Here is a 15,737-nt window from a genome sequence, read left to right as displayed (position 1 = left end):
ATGTAAAGTATAAAGGAAAAGAATAAAGGAACTAAAAACACTATACTCTTAATCAAGTTGGGTCTTAGAGTCTCTTTGAAGCTTAAATTCATAATTTATCCAGCCATCTTAGAAATAATTGATAATAGTAGATTAATTAATCATAAATATGATTTGCCAGACAGGACGATGGGATGGTCACGGTTGGAATGTTTATCAAACGATAAAAATTGAAGAACAAAGTAAAGTAGAAAGCAGTAAAGAATCCGAAGGTGAAAGTAGACAATTTCTAAACTATATTCTCGGTGATTGTTAACATCATACGTTTACAAAACCGACCGTTGTCAACAATGTTTTTAACAATAGAGGTTGATGTGCACTACGGCAAGTATCTATCAAACTGCATCTGATTCTAGCATCGAATAAAAAAAAATAATTGAAAAGCAATCTGCCAGCAATCATTGGTTTTGCTTCCGGTAGATATAACATCTGTAAAACAGTATCCATTATTCATGTACACCAGATTCCAACATTTTATCAACGACAAAGTTTGAACACACGGAATTTTTTTTATTTTATCTTATATTATTTTATTTTCTATTTCTGTATAATCTTTTCTTCGTGTATGTTTATGTTTATACCACTTATTCACCTTAACGTTTTCTATATACCTACATTTCTGCTTATCAACTATCTATCTATCTGTCTGTCTGTCTATCTATCTATCTACTGCTTTCTCCCTTCCCTCCTCTCTCTCACTCTCTCTCTCTCTCTCTCTCTCTCTCTCTCTCTCTCTTTATATATATATATATATGCATATATATACATATATATACATACATACATATATATATATATATATATATATATATATATATATATATATATATATATATATATGTATGTATGTATGTATGTATATATACATACATACATACATATATATATATATATATATATATATATATATATACATACATACATGCATATATATATATATATATATATATATATATATATATATATATGTATGTATGTATGTATGTATGAATGTATGCATGCATGTACGTATTTGTGTCTGTGTTTGTCCCATCACCACCACCACCATCACTTGACAACCGACGTTGGTGTTTTTAGGTCCCTGTAGCTTAGCGGTTCGGCAAAAGAGACCGCTGGAATAAAGTACTAAGCTTACAAAGAATAAGTCCTGGCGTCGATTTGTTCGACTAAAAGCGGAACTCCAGCATGGCCGCAGACAAAATACTGAAACAAGTAAAAGCATAAATGAATAGAATAAGAGAATACCATCTATATATATATATATATATATATATATATATATATATATATATATATATATATATATATATATATATATATATATATATATATACGTATGTATTTATAGTTGTACTTACAGTTGTGTGTGTGTGTGTGTGTGTGTGTGTGTGTGTATGTGCGTATGTTTGTGTATGTATATATATATATATATTTGTATGTATGTATGTATGTATGTATGTATGTATGTATGTAAAACGTGTGTTCATATAAAATATGGATATATATTGAAATGCATACATACATTCGTACATTTGTATATTCGTATACATGTCTCCCCATTTGGTTCCTACCTATAGGTATAAGGGGGGGGGAGAGCCAAATGGGTGGGGGGACAGGCTAAGAAGAAAAGGTAGAGAGATAAAAAAAAAAGAGAGCGTGATAGAGGCGGGGGCGGAGAAACAGAGAGAGAGGGGAAGAGAGACAGATGGATAGGAAGAGAGACAGACAAGAAGGAAGAAACAGAGAGAGAGAGAGAGGGGGGAAGAGAGTAAGAGACTCGGACAACGTAAACAACTTGAAAATGAAATACGTTTCATGCTCTTAGTTTTTTCTTACGAAATTGTATTTCTAAGCATGAATATAAACGCGTACACACACATACACACGCATGCAAACATACATACACACACAGCATGCACACACAAGCATACATACACAACATACATACACACGCACACACATACGCGCGCGCACACACACACACACACACACGCTCACAACATACACTCGCACATACGTTCACGGCATACAACCAACATACACACACGCGTACACACAGCATACATACAGCATACACACACGAGGATACATACACAACATACAACACACGCATACACACGCACACACATACGCGCACACACACACACGCTCACAATATACACTCGCACATACGTTCACGGCATACAACCAACATATACACATACATACACACAGCATACACACACGGGCATACATACACAACATACACACAACACACGTATACACACGCACACATACACACATATACACATAAATAAGAGACTGAGAAAGAAAGACGGTGAAAGCGAAAAAGATAAAAGAGAAATAGGAAAAGAAGAAAGCAAAAAGAAGAGGGAATATTTTTAAAAAAAGAAAAGATTTTTAACTGCTTGAGAGAAATTTGTTTGCAATTTTAATGTTTTATAAAAAATAAATATTATAAACACAGCCATATTTTTTTAAGAGAGTGAAATAATTTGGTTGGGGTGTTAGACTTACCTTACGAGGTTTATCAACATACCTGGTTATAATTCAATAGAAATAACAGCTAAATTCCTCTCAAATTGCATTCTTCTGTCTTTTAAGACAAATGAAATATTGGATAATATAATCCTAGAAACATTGAAAGACAATGTATTTCATTATAGATGGGTCTACTAGACCAGAACTGACCCGAGGCTAAAAACAATAAGAACAAGAGCACTCAGAGAACGCAAATATCCGCCAAAGCAACATCAACGATTAGCCAGAGGTGATTTTTAAAATGAGAATATCTGAAATAAACTCAACCGCTCTTATAAACGAGAATACTAAAAATGAACCCGACCGCTCTCAAAAATTAAGTAAAAAAACAGCAGACCAAACATCCTTGAGGCCAAACATTCTACGAGGCCAAACATCCTTGAAAGTTTCATCCAAATCTATCCAACGGTTCTTGAGATATTTTGTCCACGGACAAACAAACAAACACGACTGAAAATAATGCCTCCGCCTTCGCTAAGGTGGAGGTAATAAAATTTCCACTAAAAAGGACTTGTCGCAGATGAAGTTGAAACCAGACATTGCTATTTAAAGTCGAAGAAAACGTAGCCTTTGATCTACGACTCTCCAGAAAGAATTGTTGATTGTTGAACAGAGCATATTCTCGAACTTAGAAGAAAGTAAGAGGATGCTATTTTCGTGCTTCTCTCAGACTCATTATTGGTTGAAGAGAAATTAAATGAGTTCAACTGAAATATCTAAACTACATAACGAATTCAGTTTTCTAAGTCACCGCCAATGAATAAACCTCGAATTGCCCTTAAAAAGAAAAGCGCTTTTTCACTTAAAGGAAGGTCTTTTGTCGAAATATGCATACATATTATTACCAGGCTTTTGTCATAACAAAACCTAAAGTCCAGGACTTCAGCATTATTTCAAATCAAATATCGATATTATGACGTTTTAAAATTTTTTTCTGGACAGTGATGGATTGGCAGAACGTTGGACAATATTTAGTTGCTTCCCTTTTTTTTTTCATCTTTCTAGTAGTGATCGATAAAATCACTAATCGTGTAGTGATATTGATTATCTCGGCTATATCCTTGCCTTAACATGAATATCCTTGCGTTTTACTTTCAGATCAGTTTAATGATAGTTACTCATTAATCTAAGCAGGTCTGTAAAATTATACCTTGCAGTACCTCAACTCGATCTGCATGAAATAACAGATCAATCTCACTTTAAGTCACATTGCGCAGTCTTGGGAATAATGTATTAGATTATGCAAAGATAAAATTTTTGAAAAAAATTTGGTGGGCTACTGACTTACGGGTGGATGGCCACAGCTATAATTCCAAAAATTTGCTCAATCCAGATTTATCCTGGTATAAACAACACCTACAATGAACCTGCCTTAATCATTGAAGTCACTGGAGTCATTGAAACTTGAGATATTTGCTCCGATTTTCTGCACTCTGAGGTCAAATTTTCTTTTTTAGAATCGTCTTTAGAATCGATAATACGATTACCAATACGGTACGCTCGATTAACGAAACGATAAGAACATCGTGTCAGATGTGTTGCGGAATTTCTTTCGATTGTTTGCGATTTGAGATGAAATCTCGCGATAGCGTCTTTGTGTGACAGGCTTAATCCGTCACCCATTTTTAACCACCTTTGCATAAATTAAACGGCGTTCATTCTCTTGTAAATCATGACATCGGTTTGAGCATACCTTCTCTCTTCTTATCACTCTCAGTAACTCCAGCAATTTGCAATGTGACATGAGCATTTCCTCTTCACTCCTAAGATATATATATGCATGTCCCCGTAACTTAGCGGTTCGGCAAAAGACACTGATAGAATAAGTACTAGGCTTACAAAGAATAAGTCCTGGGGTAGATTTGCTCGACTAAAGACGGTGCTCCAGCATGGCCGCAGTCAAATGATTGAAACAAGCAAAAGAGTAAAAGAGTAAAGAGTATATATGTATATACACACACACACACATATATGTATATATATATATATATATATATATATATATATATATATATATATATATACATACACACACAGACACACACACACGCACATACATATATATTCTTTTACTTCTTTTACTTGTTTCAGTAATGTGACTGCGGCCATGCTGGAGCACTGCCTTTACTCGAACAAATCGACACCAGGACTTATTCTTTGTAAGCCTAATACTTATTCTATCGGTCTCTTTTGACGAACCTCTAAGTTACGGGGACATAAACACACCAACATCGATTGTCAAGTGACGGTGGGGGATGGGGCCAAACACAGACACTCAAATACACATATGCACACATACGCACACACATGTGTGTATACGACGGTCTTCTTTCAGTTTCCGTCTACCAAATCTACTTCCACGGCTTTGGTCGGCCCGAGACGCTTGCCCAAGGTGCCACGCAGTGGGACTGAACCCAGAACCATGTTGTTGGGAAGTAACTTCTTACCACAGAGCCAATCCTGCGCCTGTACATATATATATATATATATATATATATATATATATATATATATATATATATATATATATATATATATATATATATATATATATATATATATATATATATATATATATATATATATATATATATATATATATATATATATATATATATATATACACTCTATTATCATTAAATCTGCAAAAACATCACAAAAAAACACCTACTCAGAGTTTCACGTTCTCGGCAGTAGTAGCCAGGCTCATGGGCCCGGTTTCCCGGTTTCTATGGCGTATGTGTTCCCCACAGCTGGACGGGACGCCAGTCCATTGCAGCGTTACTCAAGAAGCAGGAAGAAAGAGTGAGAGAAAGTTGGGGCGAAAGAGTACCACAGGGGTCGCCACCACCCCCTGCCGGAGCCTCGTGGAGCTTTAGGTGCTTTTGCTCAATAAACACACGCAACGCCCAGTCTGGGAATCAAAACCGCGATCCTCCGGCCGCGTGTCTGCTGCCCTAACCACTAGGAATAGCAGCCAATCATCATATAAAAAAGTAATTATGGCAAATGTATAAAATTGGTACCACGACTGGAGCGTCATATATCGTAGACTTGCTCGATCAGATCTAACCTGCAGCTAAATTACAACGACAACAGTAACACGAAAAGGAATTATTCGAATAAAAATCAGGTAACCCTACATTATTTTGCTCGAATAACCCCTTTTATGCGTGGAAAGATGTCTACTATCTTGTGATTTAGTTACTAAAACCACAGGTAATTTCTAAAACATGATATTTCGGTGAAGTGTGTAAGTAAAAACATCACACACATAATTAGTATTTATATCTTAACCTAATTTTTATTAATTGAAACCCCTCTCCCACAAGATAAATGGATCCAGTTCCTTTCTAGGGTGTAACAAGCACAGAACGTACTGTTAATTAGAATATACTTTCCATCCTTAATTATTTAATTTCTCAATTAGGAAAGTTTAGACATCAGATTCCAAACAGTTTTTTCGCAACAACTCTGCTTTACTGTTCCTCACCACCAACACACTCTGTTTCCGTTTTAATCTCTGCATCAGACGGAATGTGTTAAGTACCCTTTCTATATGACAACATTCTCAAGTCACTTCCTACTTCCTTGTTCGTATGAATAATTAAACTTAAAACTAATCAAATCAAGGTTTTAAACGCTCAGCCTTCTCCCGACTAAACGATCTTCAAAAGCTTAACTCAAGAATTATTATTGTTGTTGTTGTTGTTGTTGTCGTTACTATTATTATTATTATTATTATTATTATTGTTGTTGTTGTTGTTGTTGTTGTTGTTGTTGTTGTTGTTGTTGTTGTTGTTATTATTATTATTATTATTATTGCTACTACTACTAATGTGGCGAGCTGGCAGAATCGTTAGCACGCTGGACGAAATGCTTAGCGGTATTTCGCTCGTCGCTGAGTTCTGAGTTCAAATTCCGCCGAGGTCGACTTTGCCTTTCATCCTCTCGGCATCGATAAATTAAGTACCAGTTGCGTACTGTTGTCGATGTAATTGACTATCTTCCTCCCACCAAAGTTGTGCCTATAGCAGAAAGGTTTATTATTATTATTATTATTATTATTATTATTATTATTATCGTTAGTACGACTGTCGAAATGCTCACCGGCATTTTGTCAGTCTTTACATTCTGGGTTCAATTCCAGCTGAGCTTTATTTTGTCTTTTTTTCCTTTCGGAGTCGATGAAATAATTTCCAGATGTCTTGTTTTTGCTGTTTTTTGCTTTGTAAAATCATTCAACCCTTCACTCGTGTTTTCAAAGCATTCATTGCATGACACGCTAAACTGAATGCGTTTTTAGCAGAATAATGTTAAAGAGAAGTAGGTTCATATTCTGAGCACTATTTTACATCTTTGAAGAAAGATAAATGAATTTAATTCACCAAATAAATTTTTCTGCTTTCGGAAAATTCAGTCATGGCGATGAAATGAAAGAGAAACAAAACTCACGTAAACAAAACAGCACAATTATTTGTGGTTTAAAATATGCAGAAGGAAATGTAATTTTCCAGTGATACACAACTCTATTGATAACACAAAACAGCATCAGCTAAAATTCTAGCGGAAAAAGTAACAAGAACTACAACAAAACGTCTTCTGTAACTTCTGTTTCTAGCAACAAGAGGGTTCTGAGTATGGAGTGATATAAATATATGACTAGAGATTCTGTCTCCTAACCTGAAGAATTTGTTGAAGAGTGGGGATTGAAGAAAATGACCGACAGTCTCACAAATGTTGCAGGGGTTTTCTTCGTATCCCCAAAGCACCAACTAAGGTGATGTCTTGATCAGCATCTCAGTCGACCGGAAAGCTTATACGACACTGACTATTTGTTCTTCGAAATCAAATGCGAACAGAAAGAAATACATGCAAAGAAAATTTACGAAACATTCGCTCATGGGCTCATGCCGCAGAACACGGGGCAGTTAGCGACGCCAGAGAAAAGTACTGGCATTGATATTGACCTCTGGATCGATGTCGTTTTGTAGCACAAAACAAGCTGGTAATAAGTGTAGAGATAAAGAGAACTAGTGTAAAGACAAGCATGTCAGGCTCGTAATAACAACAAAAAAATGTTACTTGACGGTATCCTTTTTCGAGAAGCGTTACCAAATAGTTGGGGCGATTTCACCACCATTAAGGCTTTGAGTCTTTGCTAAAAACAATAAGGTGGTGGTTTGGCAGAATCGTTAGCGCCTTAGCAAAATGCTTTGCAACATCCCACCCCTGCCGGAGCCTCGGAAACAAGGCGACAAACTCTTCAAGCCAGACATACAGTCTATTAACTGACATTACGGTTTTTTTTTTTTCCTTACATCCAAACGTAGAATATCTCGCGTAATTTCCTATGACTCTCTACTCTCTAAATTCAAGTTGCACCGAACTTAACTTTGCCTTTCATCTTTTCAGGACCGATACAGAGTGGTGGAATGGCGAAACTGCAGGAACATTGAACTAACTGCCTTGCAGCTTTTGTTCGGGCTCTGTATATTCTGAGAATAAATCCGCTACGCAGTTCACCGCCACCGCCTGACGCCTTAGTTTCAAGCATTCAGCCTGGCTTTCCCGTTTAAGGATACCCTCTTCACTCTCGTCCACCAGCTTCGGATATCCTCTAAAGGTTGTGGACACTGCTCTTTTTAAGAAAATACTCAAAAAATTGGTAACCATTAGATAAATAACTCTTATTCTATCAGCGGCATTAGATTGAAAGGCTAAATGAATAGCAAACAAGATTTAAACTCAGAACGGAAATGTCAATAACTAAATACTCTATGTGGAGTTGCTGTTGGTATATTTAATGCAGTAGGCATCAGAAAGATGAAATTAATTATGTGGAGAAGAGAATACAAACTGAGCTCAATGACTAATATTATTTTTAAAATTCTGTTGAGGAAAAAACTTAAATTGTTTTTCGGTTGCATTATATCATCTCCGTCTCTTTAGGAATGATTAAAATGTTTAATGTTAAGAAAATATAATCTTTATTTCACTTCATAACCAGGCGCGTCGTATGACTTCTAGAAGCCGCCTGCAACTTTTTGCTTCAAGGCCCCATTCTTTCAATCAAAATTCATAATCTGCACGCCTTTTATTCCTAGTTATATTTTACTTCATTCTATCTGAAGTTCAATATTTCACGTTATCCTAAAGAACATCTTTTAAAGTACAAGTTAAATATATTTGTGTCGATTACAAATTTCAATAAGTAAAGCTTCCAGATATGTGAGTAATAAGGACCAGAATACACAAAGCCTATTTAGGTAGGGACGTTCGTGGTACAATGTAATATCTTCACAAGAAGTTTTGCAAATACAATGTATTACCGTTTTATTTCTTGAAATTTTCTGTTAACATAGATTAATTCTTGTTCAACATCTTAACCAAAGTAAATAGATGACTCGTCAACGTACTTTGATCTTAACATGAGGCCCCTCAACTGCGGAGGCCCCCTGCGACCGCAGGGGTTACAGGGGCTTAGCGATGGCCCTGTTCATAATTATTTTTCAACTGCTTTGTTGCTTAACAATACCTAAGCTAGTGTCGTATAGTTTGGTAAATATATACAATAAACTGTTATTGTTCATGCAGATGATGCCCCTGTTTTTTTCCACTCGGTTGTTTAGCTTTTAAATATCACAAGTCTTTGTATCCAATACTGGCTGATTCTACCGCTACATTACTCGTCTTTTCCTTCAATATCAGTAAAATATTTTGTATCGGTAGAAACTAAGAGTTTTTATTCAAAACCACTTTACATATGTTTTCCTATTTGTCTACAACATTTTACTTGAATGTTAATATATCGATTACACCGACATTGTGATATTTGCAGGATATATTTCAAGCTGTACATTGGATATAACATAAATATTATGATTTCGTAAACATTTTCGTTTTTCTTTCTTTTTTCTTTCTTCTTCCTCTTTTTATTTTAATTTTTTTTTTTTTTCGTGAATTTAAATTTAGTTGAATTGTTGTAGTGGTTGCAGGCAAAGATGCGTGGCTACAAGATTTTGCAACACAAGTACATGATTTGGGGTTCATTCCCACTTTACGACATCATTAACAAATATGTTCTACTTTAAACCACGAACTGGGTAGTATATTGGAGGTGAATTTTGGTGGAAGGAATCTATATGATAGCCATCGCTCGCAAGCAAAGGTTCTGTTTTTAGGTGAAAGAATCTGTTACCCACTGTAACAATATCACCTGAGTCTTTGATGCTTTTAGAGCAATGGTTCCAACCTTTTCACAGTGGTTCCCAACGATAGTACCCAACCCTTTTAATTAAATGTGTTTTCTCACGGACCCCTTTTAATATACTTATCATTATGTTTGTATGTATATATATATATATATATATATTTATTTATTTATTTATATATATATCTATATATATATGTGTACAATTATAAACAATTATAAGCAAGGGAAAAAGAAAAAAAGATGTCTATGCCAATATGCTGAGAATAGACTTTAAATCGTTAATCACCACATTACAAGATACATTCGCTATGAATACACGTCGTCCTGAAATCGAGGAAGGCAAGCTAAAATAATTTTTTTTTAATTCGTTATATATATATATATATATGAGAGAGAGAGGGGGATAGATAGATAGATAGATAGATAGATAGATAGATAGATAGATAGATAGATAGATAGATAGCTAGATAGATAGATAGATAGATATTAAATTTTGAGACCCACAGTACTATGTTTGTGGAAAACCAGGGGTCCGCAGACCCTAGGTTGGGAACCACTGTTTTAGAGGAATCCACTCTGCTGCAAACATTCAGACCAGATCCGATCCTTCTTCCGCCATCTAAGGCTAAATCTCTTCTTTTTTTTTATATACCTCCCACTGGTCATGGACGCTCTGAAAAGGGTCACCGCATTGTTTGTGAAATGTCTGTGAAATACTCGTTCACGTAGATACTCATTAAATGAGAAAATATTTTGTCTGATCAACCAAGTCAGTACTCATCGTTCAAAATGAAGGAGATCTAATTTATTTGATGCTAGAATAATAGATTCCGCAGAACTTAGTGGTGTTCCGTGTGGGGAAAAATAATATATATAATTCGAGGAAAAGAATATGCTTTCTGCCATAAAGAAAAAGTTAAGTCTAACCTTTCGGGGGCAAAAAAAAAAAAAATTTCATCGAAGAAAAATAAAGGGAATGTCATATATATACATACAAACACATGAAAATCTGGCACTGATGCGTACATACATGTATGTATGTATGTATGTATGTATGTATGTATGTATGTATGTATGTACACACATGTGTCTATGAGTGTATGTGTATATGTATGGATGTATGTACACACGTGTCTGTGTGGGAGTGTGTGTGAGTGTGTGTGTATGCATGTATGAATGAATGTATGTGTGTGGATGGATGTGCACACGTGTCTGTGTGAGAGTGTGTGTGTATGTATGTATGGATGGATGTGTGGATGTACAAACGTGGATGTGTGTGTGTGTGAGTGTGTATGTATGTATGTATGTATGGATGGATGGATGGATGTATGTATGAATGTATGTATGTACTATGAATGTATGTATCTATGCATGTATGTATGTATGTACACATGTTTGTATGAGTGTGTGTGTATTTATGTATGTATGTAAACATGTGTATGAGTGTGTATGTATGTATGTATGCATGTATGTATGTATATATGTATGTATGTATGTATGTATGTATGCATCTATATAGGTATGCGTGCACGCATGTATATAATATATAATAGCAGTCGACGACCTCAGCATGAACGACTGAGAAGTCAATAGGCTGAAAGAGAAAAGTGAATGTCTCGCTAAGCTATTAGACATTATTACAATAAACAAGACAGCAATCAAAACCAAGAGGAAAAGCATAAAAACGGGAATAGTTCAGTAAATAAACACACACACACACACACACACACACACACACAAACAAATTCACAGACACATACGTATGTAAAGATAGATATACCTATATACGCACACACACAAACATATACATATAAATATGTGTCGAACATATAAGAGTTATAGTTTATTAAAACGTTGTGTATATCTGTCGAATGGAGTTTGAATAATTTGTTTATATCCGCGTGTATAATGAATGTATATGTGCGTGTCAGCGCGTGTGCGTGCGGACGTATAAACGTCTACATATACACTCGTCTACACATATAAACTTTCATATTAATACTGGTGAACCGTATATTCATGCATATACCTAAACTACAACCCTGTCTATACACCCGCGTACATATAGAGGAGTGGCTGTGTGGTAAGTAGCTTGCTAACCAACCACATGGTTCCGGGTTCATTCCCACTGCGTGGCACCTTGGGCAAGAGTCTTCTTCTATAGGCTCGGACCGACCAAAGCCTTGTGAGTGGATTTGGTAGACGGAAACTGAAAGAAGCTTATCGTATATATGTATATATGTATGTGTGTGTATATGTTTGTGTGTCTACGATTACCCCCCCCCCCTAACATCGCTTGACAACTGATGCTGGTGTGTTTACGTCCCTCGTAACTTAGCGGTTCGGCAAAAGACCGATCGAACAAGTACTAGGCTTACAAAGAATAATTCCTGGGGCCGATTTGCTCGACTAAAGGCAGTGCTCCAGCATGGCCGCAGTCAAATGACTGAAACAAATAAAAGAGGAAAGAGAGAGTAAAGAGTAAACATCATTATCATGCATTTATGTGTAGATGTCTATGCGTGCACCTATATGTGTGTGTATGTGACTGTGTGAGCGTGTGTTTATGTGTGTGCGTGCATGTGTGTGTGCGTATGTATTTCTGTGTAGCCACACAAATATATACGATGGTTATATGTTGTTGTTGGCACTCCGTCGCTTACGACGTCGAGGATTCCAGTTGATCCGATCAACGGAACAGCCTGCTCGTGAAATTAACGTGCAAGTGGCTGAGCACTCCACAGACACGTGTACCCTTAACGTAGTTCTCGGGGATATTCAGCGTGACACAGAGTGTGACAAGGCCGACCCTTTGAATTACAGGCACAACAGAAACAGGGAAGTAAGAGTGAGAGAAAGTTGTGGTGAAAGAGTATAGCAGGATTCGCCACCATCCCCTGCCGGAGCCTCGTGGAGCTTTAGGTGTTTTCGCTCAATAAACACTCACAACGCCCGTTCTGGGAATCGAAACTGCGATACTATGACCGCGAGTTCGCTGCCCTAACCACTGGGCCATTGCGCCTCCACACGATGGTTATATAATTAATCAGTAAATTAATCAGTAAATTGTAAGTAGTTTTGGTATGTTGATTTGCAATGTGAAAGCCGTTATTTGAATAAGTCATTAGAAATATACATCAGCTCGGAGATTATTTACACGAATTGGATTTCAGCATGCTCTCCATTTGCTTTATGTATTTAATTCAATATTACTGGAATATATTGTACTTAAATAGGATAGGCTTGGTTGGATTTGAAAAATTCTAAACGTAATTTAAACGTTATTATTTTTTCGTTGCAAATACCATAAATCAATAAAAGATGACTTTTAATATGCTAAGCAATGGAACATTTCATAAAGCAGGAATGGTATCTGGAAGCTTTTTTTTAGCCAATGAAAATGTTGTTGGAAGTGAACGGCAACAAAAAATAAAATAATAAAATAATTGGAAGTCAGGCAAAGTGGTTCTGAGAGAAAACTGAAATTGGCAAGAAAAGAGAAGTAACTAAATTCTAAAAGGCTTTTATTACAATAATAATGAGAAGGAGAAGAAGGAGAAGAAGAAGAAGAAGAAGAAGAAGAAGAAGAAGAAGAAGAAGAAGAAGAAGAAGAAGAAGAAGAAGAAGAAGAAGAAGAAGAAGAAGAAGAAGAAGGCCATAGTGACTGAAGATATGTGCATCTCTGATCACGAGCAGAAGTAGTTGGGGGAGGCATCATTGCCGTGTGTTGAGACGAATTCTTTGGGGTTTGGATTATTCACCTCTGGAAACATAGGTGTTTCATTCAACATCCTTAAACTTGAAAAAAGTCGATGAGGGCTTGGTGGAAGAGGAAAATATCTGTCATCAGTCCTTTCAGTTTCGTCCACCACACTACCTCCTTCGCCATAACCACCAGACAGAGGAAAACTGCCTTTCCTTCACGGCCAAATGAAGGCGGCAGGGCGATCTTCACGACGGACTCGGCTGATAACCGGATCCGTCCTGCACGCGATAACACCTGTTCGACAAAGCTCCACAAGTCAGTAATGCACGGACACCGGATGAGTGTGTGCAGTACGGTTTTGTCACACTGCACATACCTCGGACAGGTTCGTCTGACAGTGCTTCCATATCTGTAAAGCTTGTCTCGATCCTGCAGAGTTTTCTTGTAGCACTGCCAGGCCAGGGCTGTTATCCATAGGCCCCGGGCCGAAAGATAATAAATAGTAATAATCGTTTCAAATTTTGGCACAAGGCTAGCAATTCCGAGGGAGGGGGTAAGTCAATTACATCAGCCCCCAGTGTTCAACTGATATTTATTTTATCGATCCTGAAGAGATGAAAGTCTAAGTCAACCTCGGCGGAATTTGAACTCAAAACGAAAAGCTGGAAAAAAAATGTTACTTTCTTCCTATAGTTTTTTAATGTAATCTAAAAGAAATCACAATGTTGAAATAAAGGAAGTATGAGATGTGATACTCTATTAAATTATTAAATGTCTGCAATCCTTGCCTTGCTGTTGTACTTAACTTGTAGGGTTTTAAATAACCTTGAACGTATTGCCCTCATACGGCGTTTTCTTCAACATTGAGGTTAGTAAAATACAAATAAATATATAATTTACAAGAACGTAGAATCATATGCATGTGTATGTGCGAAAAAGAAAAAAATTATGTGAGCTGAAGACAAAACAGACTGTATGCGTATACATGGAAAAGAGATCATTATTCTACTTTCTGAACATTGGCTTGTAGGAAATATATGAATATCAAATTTCAGTCACATCCTTCATTGAAATGACTTCAGAGACAGCTACTAGTTCACAGAAAATTCGCTGTTCATTTAACATTCAACTAAACCACTCCATCTATCCTTACAAGTAAATCAACTGAGGATACGATATCAACTGGTTTTCGTTAGATGCTTATTCAGTAGTAAAATTATGGTGACCTCTTACGTTACATGGAATTATTATAATTACTAAATTTAATTACATTACACAGATTATTGTCAGCAAGACATTCCTCTGAAAATTTATGTGAGCTGTTTTATTCATCAGCGACACTAAAATACCAGAAATATAAGTCGCTTACCTTACTGTCGTTCCAGCTGCATTGAATCTTGCACGATGAGGCGTATATCTACTTTCCCAAAACGTTAAAGCAGTTTATTTTTGATCTTGTAAATTAATGGACATTTTGCTTTCGAACAAGAAGTCCTCCTGAACCGAGTCTTCATAACCAGCTTCTGCTGTAGCAACATCAACACAGCTAGTTTGGCACTAGAAAATACGCAAGACGGAATGAAATGTAGCATAACAAGACAGATATGCTGCTCGACTAGAAGTGTATGTTCATATGTATCATAGGTCTGTTTAATTAGTGATAACCAGCTGCGAAACAACAAAACTATACAACTTTTCTATTTATATTTGTAAATGGATATATAAATTTTATATTTGCGTATCTTGCGTATATTATATTTAACAAATGTGCTACAGTAATTTATTCTCTTAACCTGGTTATAGGGATTATTTAGTAGAAGTCCAGTCTTCTAGCAAAATTTCTAGTTACGTTTCCAGTGTAAGGATACTATCACAGGGACTACAACAGTTAAAAATAACTGCTCTTCTTCTCTAGATAATCCACAAAGCTACAGATATACGCTAGACAAATTCTTTTTTAAAAGCATTACACAAAGTGAAGCTTAAAATTTGAAGTAATAGAAAAGTCATATTCACCAAGTCAGCATAACTAAATCACATCCACTTAAGAAAATCTGTACCGAATGGTTGCAATGAATTCCCAAATAAACTACAGAACTAGGATGTGTACCGCTAAGTTCACAGAGCAGTGTAAGGACACCACCACAATCTATACAGGAGAAATATGGGAGAAAGCTACACAAAACAACATGCCTTACAATGGCTCAATAACAATGTTGTAATAGAAATTTCTTC

The 15,737-nt window shown here is 36.1% G+C and overlaps 1 protein-coding gene across 2 annotated transcripts in view; it reads right to left on the bottom strand.

Annotated features, from left to right (window-relative positions):
• Positions 1-15,080, bottom strand: part of LOC106871598 (transient receptor potential cation channel subfamily A member 1) — a 203,134-nt gene extending 188,054 nt beyond the window's left edge. For both annotated transcript variants that reach the window (XM_089358900.1, XM_014918118.3), the window contains exon 1: positions 14,872-15,080. The gene's annotated coding sequence lies outside the window, so the exon portion shown is untranslated. The remainder of the gene's footprint in view (positions 1-14,871) is intronic.
• Positions 15,081-15,737: the final 657 nt, after the last annotated feature.

Source organism: Octopus bimaculoides, chromosome 10 (genome assembly GCF_046866305.1).
Source record: "Octopus bimaculoides isolate indiv1 chromosome 10, ASM4686630v1, whole genome shotgun sequence".
Classification (NCBI taxonomy): Eukaryota; Metazoa; Mollusca; class Cephalopoda; order Octopoda; family Octopodidae; genus Octopus; species Octopus bimaculoides.
This window is presented reverse-complemented; position numbering and strand designations above follow the sequence as displayed.